The sequence below is a fragment of the Arachis duranensis genome, chromosome 7, assembly GCF_000817695.3.
Source record: "Arachis duranensis cultivar V14167 chromosome 7, aradu.V14167.gnm2.J7QH, whole genome shotgun sequence".
Taxonomy (NCBI): domain Eukaryota; kingdom Viridiplantae; phylum Streptophyta; class Magnoliopsida; order Fabales; family Fabaceae; genus Arachis; species Arachis duranensis.
In genome coordinates this window covers 66,224,975-66,234,579 of record NC_029778.3, presented here as the reverse complement: position 1 = coordinate 66,234,579, position 9,605 = coordinate 66,224,975, and positions in this window count along the sequence as shown.

Sequence of the window (9,605 nt, the reverse complement as noted above, 5' to 3'; positions counted from 1 at the left end):
GTAATATCATCATTATATGAGTATTAAAAGCTTCTTGAATGATATTATAAGGTTACCTGGTCAGTTTTAGTTAAAAACAGAAAATCGGTTTAATCGGGTTCACAGTTTACTGGTGCAGCTTAGCACCAGCACTCTCTGATGACTTTAGCAATGCTAAGGCCTCATTATTCATGTTTTATTCTCATAATAAATATTTTACTAGTTTTATTTATGCTAGTAGCTCAGAAAATAATTTTTAGAGATGTTTTTGCAAGTGTTCCGATACATCTAGTTTTAGTAGTTATACACCTGAGATATTTTAATATTATTTTAATCCACCTCCAAGCCAACCAATCACAACTCACCCTACACCCCCAAAACCCCCAAGGCTGGCTCATTTTCACTTTGTGGCCGAACATGTTGATTAAGGTTTGGCCAGTTGAGGTTTTATGGATTTAAAGTTGTTCTTGATGTGTTTTAGGAGGAAAAGGTGCTTTAAGAACACTTCAAAGAGTAACCGGATTTGGAGCAGAAAATCAAGGTAGGGTTTGGTAAAACTAATCTTGATTAATTGTGTTTGAGTTGTGTGATTATGATCTGGTTTGGTTATGCTTGAAATTGATTTTTTATATGAGTGATTCTTGTTGAAAATTTGGTGAAATTTTGATGAAATTCAAGCTATGAACTTGTGTTCTTGTGGCTGCTGGAAAACAAACCCTAACCTTTAAATTGAGGTTCAATTTGTGTTAAAATCAAGTAGAAAAGATGGGGTTTTAGTGGCTGCAAATTTATAATGAATCATGGTTAAAATTGGTTGCTGAAAAGATTGAAAATCGGGTAAAAATAGAGAAAGAATCTGAAGAATTTACGAAGAACAATGAAGAACAGGATTTTGATCTTAAAAAGGGAAAGGAAGTAAAAGTTTTGGTGTTTAGGGGTTATTTTGTAATTTCTGAAAGTTATGGTGGTTAAAGTAGAAATATTAAAAGTTACGGGTGGTAAAAAGTGAATTTTAAAGGTTAAAAGTAAAAGGTAAGTTAATTTTCGAAAATTAATAGTAAAATAATAAATAATAATAAAATATTAAATAATAATATTTAAATAAAAATAATAAAATAATGCGAAAAGGCAGTTTTCCGTAAAAGCTTTAGAAAGACAACTTTAAGTGCAGAATTCTCCTAATTACTTTCATAAAACACTTAGGGAGTGGTAAGAACATATTAGTGAGGTAAAGATAAAAGAAAGATAAAAGTCAAAGAAAAGATAAAAACCAAAGAAAAAGTCTGTAACGTTTTAACGACAGAAAAACAGACAGAAACTAGTGAATGAACTAGGGCAACTTAGTTAGTACTTGAGTTGCGACTAGGGTTAGGTATAATATGAAAAGTTAAACTGTTTCAGTATAGACTTAATGAACCTATATTTGGGACAGGTTAACTATTCATACCGAAATTTACATAAGCTTTAAATACATATGTTAAGCAGAGAAATCAGAGTAGAGTAGAGAAACATAGCAAACAGAGTAACCGGAATAAAATAAAGAGATAAAGAGAAAAGAGTAATTATAGGTACATATGAAAAGAGTAATCAGAGAAGAGAAAAGAGATACAGAGAACAGAGTAATTAAAAGACCGGATAAATGTCGGGATTGCGGGCAGCCAACCGACACATGAGCTCATGGCCTGTACTAGGGCTAGACATGCATCATTCTTGTCTGCGCATCATTCTCTGTTGCTTTTCTTCTTGTGTGTGAACTATTTCTTTATGTTTGTCTGCTTGAGTGCTATGTGTGTGCTTTATTTCCTTGTGTTCTTCTGTTTGTGTTCTGTTGTCTCTACTTTCTATTTCTATCTTTATCTTCTGTTTACTGTTTTGCTATATTATGTTATTCGTCTGCTAATCGACCCCAAATAAATGAACGTAACTAATAACCCCGACCCTACTAAGGACTCCCCAGTTCTTACCCCTTCTCTCCCTTCCTCCCCCTCAGATGGAGATGGGTGTGATCTTCTTTGAGTTCGAGGACCCTTACGTCTACGAGGATCCGGTACATCACAGTTACTTCATCATGGGATTGGAGCCTCGTATTAGACGATATGCGTTACATAATCGAGCTTTTCAACATCCTCTGTCTAGCCCGCATTTTAACCCTGATGCGCCTTACGACTTGCCCTTATCCTGGTTACATCCTGACGCACCTGTACATCCTTTTCCTGATGACCCCGAGCACCCTATACCAGCTCAACCTCTGAATGAGGTTGAACCTGAGCCTATCATTCTTGATGAGCCCGAGTTAGCTGGTGACTACATACCTATGATACCACCAGAGTGGGACTTTCCCCCTGAGCCGATCCCTGACTTTCCACAGCCTGATGAGCCGGCACTACCGGACAATGGGGTAGCTCCTATATATACGCGAACGGACCTGTGCTCGCGAATGGTTTTGTACATAGTGATAGCAGTGTTTCTGGTGGATCTGAGGGTATAGTTGTAGCTGCGGATGATGATGAGGAGGAGGATCCTGAGATAGAGATAGAGCAGGATGAGGAGATGGACGAGCCTCACGGTAATTCTCCGAACGGCCACGAATAGATATAGTTTGACTACGGAAGGGGCATTCTTTTGATGACACTCTAGTCTAACATTATCTGATAGTTAGTCTCTCACTTGTGTTAGTACACCCGAGAGCTAGGAACTATATAGTGGTTAGGCTAGCCTGGGTGCCAGTTTAGCGGCTTTTTGCATGGGCCAGGCCCTGGGAGTGTCGTGTAAATATTAGCTACGTAGGATGACGAGGATGTAAACTGACTTGATCTTGTGTAAACGCTACATGTTTTGTTATAGTGTACATGATGTATATTATCAGCTGTATTTCTATGTTTCTTTATGCCACTTTTCTATTACTCTCATTGTATGCTTGTTTATTTTACCTGAACGTTTGTAACAAATAAAAAAAATTACTCGTAAAATTGGCATCGCTCTAACAAGGAACAGGCTCAAATATTAAATAATAGATAACAATTAGGAAGATAAGTTAGTAACACTTAGCTTCTTGTATGACCATGGCATACTGGGAGTTGGGTCGTTACAAGTTGGTATCAGAGCAGTTCGTTCCCAATAGAGCCTGGGGAGTGGACTGACTATGCTTTATTGCATACTCTGTTGTCTGTCTCATGATTATAGGATATCTATGTGATATGTGTTGCATGATTGTCTCTGTGTTTTTCATTCTGGGAATGTTCACACTTGACTTGAAGTGTTAAGACTGATCACCTTAATAATGATTGTTTGGTGTGAACAGGACCACGATGGGTTCACGGAGACGAGGCGTACGGGAAGGAATTCCTAATGTTAACTTCGAGAGGGAACAGGAGACGTTTATGACTACCATGAACGCTGTGGTTGAGGCAGTGCGTGAGGCTGCAGTAGCAGCGGCTAGGGCTGTTGATCGTCTTGGGTGAGAAACGGGAATGAGAATGAGCATGGGAAAGATAGTCGAAATGATGAGAATAACTTAGGGCATCTCGAAAGACCTATGACCCTTGCGACTTTTCTGAAAGTTAAACCGCCTAAGTTTAAAGGTACACTTGTTGCGACTGATGCTGACAATTGGTTTCAAGCTATCGAACGATCACTGCGAGCGCAGCATGTTCCGGAAGGCCAGCACGTGGAGTTTGCTACTTATATGTTGGAAGGAGAAGCTGAGCATTGGTGGTAGGGGATACAACGACTGTTGCAACAAGATGAAGGCGATATTCCTTAGAATACTTTTAAGGATGAATTTTATAAGAAGTATCTTCCGAGGGCAGCTCGTGACGCTAAGGAGATGGAACTTATGCAACTGAAGTAGGGTAACACAACTGTTGCAGAATATGCCCGTAAGTTTGATGACTTGTGCCGTTTCTCCAAGATCTGCCAAGGGAATCCTGCTAACTTTAAAGAATGGAAGTGTTTGAAGTTCGAAGGGGGCCTTCGTGAGGATCTGATGAGTTTAGTAGTTCCATTGGAGATACAAAATTTTGCTGAGCTGGTTAATAAGTGTAAGTTAGTGGAAGAATGTGCTAAGAAGGTAATTGCCTCTAAAGCAAGTCGTCAAGGATTTCCACCAAGAAACTACAATAGCTATAATTGGCAACCACGAAGGACAAACTTCAAGACACCTGGTGTGCCACAGCGAAGGAATCCACAAGCTGGTAACGTTCCTGCTCGCTCTGTGGGTGGAAACGGAGGTAGACCGAGGCAGGATAATGGCAAACGACCTCAACAGGTGCAGGTGAACACTACATGCAAGCGATGTGGGAAGGATCATGGTATTAAGTCGTGTTTGTTTGGAACATTCAATTGTTATAGATGTGGAGGAACTGGACATATTGCTAAGGAATGCCCAAAGATATTCGCCCGGAATCCAGTACGAACCCAGCAACAAGGTCGAGTGTTTGCCATGACTGCTGATGATGCTATGCAATCAGACGCCCTGATCCAAGGTCAGTGTTACGTCAAGAATCGATTTCTAACTGTACTGTATGATTCGGGTGCATCGCATTCTTTATTTCTTTAACTGTTGCTCGTGAGTTGGGACTAGATTTCTCTGAGTTGAACTTTGATCTAATTGTCCATACACCTGCGTCCCAAAATGCTTTGACTAGTTTAGTGTGCCTGCAAGTACCATTCACTACTAGGAACAGAACTTTTATACATGATCTAATCTGTTTGCCTCTATGTGGTTTAGAAGTTATTCTAGGATTAGATTGGTTGTCCAAGTATCATGTTTTCCTTGATTGCTTTGAAAGAACTACTGTTATTCCGTCTGATAGTTTAGATATTAAACCATTTTTGTCATATACCTTATATCTGAATTCTGTAAGAGTTACCTTAGACGGGAGTGATTGTGAGGGGTACGTTTTGTTAGCGACTAGCTCAAATGACAGTAAAGTAAGCTTAGAACAAATCCGAGTGGTGAAGGAATTTCCTGATGTTTTCCCGGACGACATACCTGAGTTTCCTCCTCAGCGGGAGATAGAATTCAGCATTGAACTTGTACCTAGAACCGGACCAATTTCCATAGCACCGTATCGGATGTCACCACTGGAACTTGCAGAGTTGAAGAAGCAGTTGGATGAGCTACTTGGGAAGAAATTTATTCGTCCCAGTGCATCACCTTGGGGAGCTCCGGTATTGCTAGTAAAGAAGAAGGATGGTGGAATGAGACTTTGCGTAGATTACCGACAGTTAAATAAAGTCACTATTAAGAACAAGTATCCACTTCCACGAATAGATGATTTGATGGATCAGTTAAAAGGTGCAACTGTGTTTTCGAAGATTGATTTGCGACCGTGCTATCACCAGATTCAAGTGAAAGAGTCAGATATACCGAAGACTGCATTTAGAACTTGATATGGTCACTATGAGTATACAGTTATGTCGTTTGGACTAACTAATGCTCCTGCGATTTTCATGGATTACATGAATCGTATTTTCCATCCGTACCTTGATCAGTTCGTAGTAGTTTTCATAGACGATATTCTCATCTATTCGAAGACAGAAAGAGAGCATGAAGAGCATCTAAGGGCTGTATTGCAGATATTAAGGACTCGAAAGTTATATGCTAAACTATCAAAGTGCAAGTTCTGGACAGAGAAGGTGGCATTTTTGGGACATGTTATATCACAGGGAGGAATTGCGGTGGATCCTTCAAAAATTGAAGCAGTAATGCAATGGGAACCACCTACGACCGTTACAGAAGTTTGGAGTTTTAAGTTCGGAGTTTTCTCGGACTTGCTGGATATTACCAGAGGTTTATCAAAGGATTTTCACAGATAGCCTTACCTTTGACTTACCTTACACGAAAGGAAGTTCCGTTCGTTTGGACGGCTGAGTGTGATAGAAGTTTCAAGATGCTTAAGGAGAAGTTAACAACTGCACCTGTATTAGTACTACCCGACCCACAGAAACCTTTTGAAGTATACTGTGATGCCTCTCATAAAGGACTTGGATGTGTGCTGATGCAAGACAAAAATGTGGTGGCTTATGCTTCCCGGCAGCTGAGACCTCATGAACGAAATTATCCAACGCATGACTTAGAGTTGGCTGCAGTGGTGTTTGCTCTGAAGATCTGGAGGCACTATTTGTATGGCGCTCAACTAGAAGTTTTCTCTGACCACAAAAGTTTAAAGTATATCTTTGACCAGAAGGATCTTAATTTGCAACAGCAAAGGTGGATGGAGTTCCTGAAGGACTATGATTTTAAGTTAAGTTATCACCTAGGAAAAGCAAACATGGTGGCAGACGCCTTGAGCAGGAAGAATTTGAGTATCTCTTGGATGATGATAAAGGAAGAGAAGCTACTTGCGGAATTTGAGGACCTTAAGTTGGCTATGACTGAGACGTCAAATGGAGTCTGGTTGGCGCAGTTGCATATAACACCAGATTTTAAGATTAGAATTCAGCAAGCACAAGCACAGGACTCAGAAATGATGACGATGCTGAGACGGATGAAAGTAGAAGAACCAGAAGCTGTAGGACTAGATCGTAGCAGTCTCTGGAGATACAAGAACAGAATTTGTGTGCCTAACTCTGGAGATTTACGGCAAAGGATTCTTGCAGAAGCTCATCAAAGTAGATTTTCTATGCATCCTGGAGTAACAAAGATGTACCAGGATTTGAAACAAATGTTCTGGTGCCCGGGCTTAAAGAAAGAGGTAGCTGATTATGTCTCAAAATGTTTAACTTGCCAGAAAGTGAAGGTGGAACACTAGAAACCGTTAGGAACCCTGCAACCCTTAGAAATACCACAATGGAAATGGGAGCAGATCACTATGGATTTTGTTATGGGATTGCCAAGGACTTCAACAGGACACGATGCCATTTGGGTAATTGTGGACAGGTTCACAAAATCAGCGCACTTCCTTCCGATTCGAGTTGATTATACCTTAGAAAGGCTGGCACAGATATATATTCAAGAAATTGTACGATTGCACAGAATACCTTCATCAATTGTTTCAGACCGAGATCCAAGGTTTACTTCCAGATTCTGGGGAGCTTTCCAGAAAGCTTTAGGAACAGAATTGCATATAAGTACAGCATACCATCCTCAGACAGACGGACAATCAGAGCGGACAATCCAGACATTGGAAGACATGCTAAGATCTTGTGTGATGGATAACCAAGGTAGTTGGGATAAATATTTGCCGTTGGTCGAGTTCGTCTATAACAATAGTTACCAACAAAGTATCGGGATGGCACCATATGAAGCTCTCTATGGAAGGAGATGTCTGACACCATTGTGTTGGAATGATGACGGAGAAGCTAGTGTCTTGGGTCCAGACTTAGTGCAAGAAACTACTGAGAAGATAAAGGGGATTCGCCAGAAGATCCAGACAGCACATAGTCGTCAAAAGAGCTATGTCGATAATAGACGTAGACCCTTAGAGTTTAGTGAGGGAGACCATGTCTTTCTTAAAGTAACCCCGACTACTGGAACAGGTAGAGCCCTTAAGACTAAAAAGCTTAACCCTCGATACATAGGACCTTTCCAAATACTTAAAAGAGTCGGTCTAGTAGCTTATCAAGTAGCCCTTCCTCCATATCTATCAAACCTTCATGATGTTTTTCATGTCTCGCAACTTAAGAAATATATTCCCGACGAGAGTCACATTTTACAACCAGAGACAGTACAGTTACGAGACGATTTGACATATAAAGCATCACCAGTTCGGATCGTAGAAAGAAGCGATAAGCAGCTAAGAGGCAAAACTCTTCGCTTGGTCAAAATAGCTTGGGGACAAAGAGGAGAAGAAGAGCACGCACACTTGGAAACTCGAAGATAAGATGAAAGCTGATTACTCGCATCTATTCTCAGGTAACTGAAATTTTGAGGGCAAAATTTTCTGTTAGGAAGGTAGAATGTAATAACCCCGATTTTCGAGTACGCGAGACCTTTTCTGAAAGCACGAATTTCTCCGAAAGATCAGTAAAGGGAAAACCTTTGATATATCATCAAGAATATCAATCCTAATTGTCATTATGTCATCTTTAAGCTGGAACCTTTTATGAGGCAAGCTCGATAATGCAGTTATGAAGAACATAGTTTTTGAACCGTATCGGTTAGGAGTTTTGATCCGGTTTTTTTGTAAATAGTCTCAGTTTGACGAACCGGACTCGATTCATGAGAGAAGAGAGATAATAGGGTAATATCATCATTATATGAGTATTAGAAGCTTCTTGAATGATATTATAAGGTTACCTGGTCAGTTTTAGTTAAAAACAGAAAATCGGTTTAACCGGGTTCACAATTTACTGGTGCAGCTTAGCACCAGCACTCTCTGATGACTTTAGCAATGCTAAGGCCTCATTATTCATATTTTATTCTCATAATAAATATGTTACTAGTGTCATTTATGCTAGTAGCTCAGAAAATAATTTTTAGAGATGAAATCTTCAAAGCTTGATTTCTGCTGAACTAAAACTCAAATCAAAATTCCAATCCGACCAAAATGATCCTCTCTTCTTTCTCAACATGATCATATGAATTATCAAGGCTGGGATCAAGGTGAGTTGGCTGCACCATCTCTCTTTTGATTCGGTTTCAAGGAAACATGGTTAAATATGTGTTTTCTTGATGTGATTTAGGAGGAGAAAGTGCTTAGGGACCACCTGAAAGTTTAATTGAATTAGGAGCAGAAAAACCAGGTAGGGTGTCACAAAATTAATCTTGATTATTTTTGTTTGAGATGTGTGAATGTTGTATTATTTGGCTGTGCTAAAAATTGGTTGCATATATGATTGATTCTTGGTGAAAATTTGGTGAAATCCTGATGAAATTTGATGAAATTCAAGCTTTAAAATTCATGTTCTTGGGCAGCTGGAAAAATGAAACCCTAAGCTTAAATTAAGGTTCAATTTGTGTTGAAATCATGAAGAAAAGATGGGGTTTTAGTTGCTGCTAATTTATTATGAATTGTAGTAAAAATCGGTTGCTGAAAAGACTGAAAAACGGATAAAAACAGAGAAAGAATCTGAAGAATTTATGAAGAACATGAAGAACACTTTGAGTGTGATAAAGAACAATAATAACAGGCCTTAGATCTTAAAAAGGGCAAGGAAGTAAAATTTTTTGTGTTTAAGGGGTTGTTTGGTAATTTCTGAAAGTTAGGGTGGTAAAAGTAGAAATATTAAAAGTTACGGGTGGTAAAAAGTGAACTTTAAAGGTTAAAAGTAAAAGGTAAGTTAATTTTCGAAAATTTAATGATAAAATAATAAAAAATAATAAAATATTAAATAATAATATTTAAATAAAAATAATATTTTAATAAAAATAATAAAATAATGTGAAAAAGGCAGTTTTCCGTAAAAGCTTTAGAAAGACAACTTTAAGTGCAGAATTCTCCTAATTACTTTCATAAAATACTTAGGGAGTGGTAAGAACATATTAGTGAGGTAAAGGATAAAAGTCAAAGAAAAGATAAAAACCAAAGAAAAAGTCTGTAACATTTTAACGACAGAAAAATAGACAGAGACTAGTGAACGAACTAGGGCAACTTAGTTAGTACTTGAGTTGCGACTAGGGTTAGGTATAATATGAAAAGTTAAACTGTTTCAGTATAGACTTAATGAACCTATATTTGGGA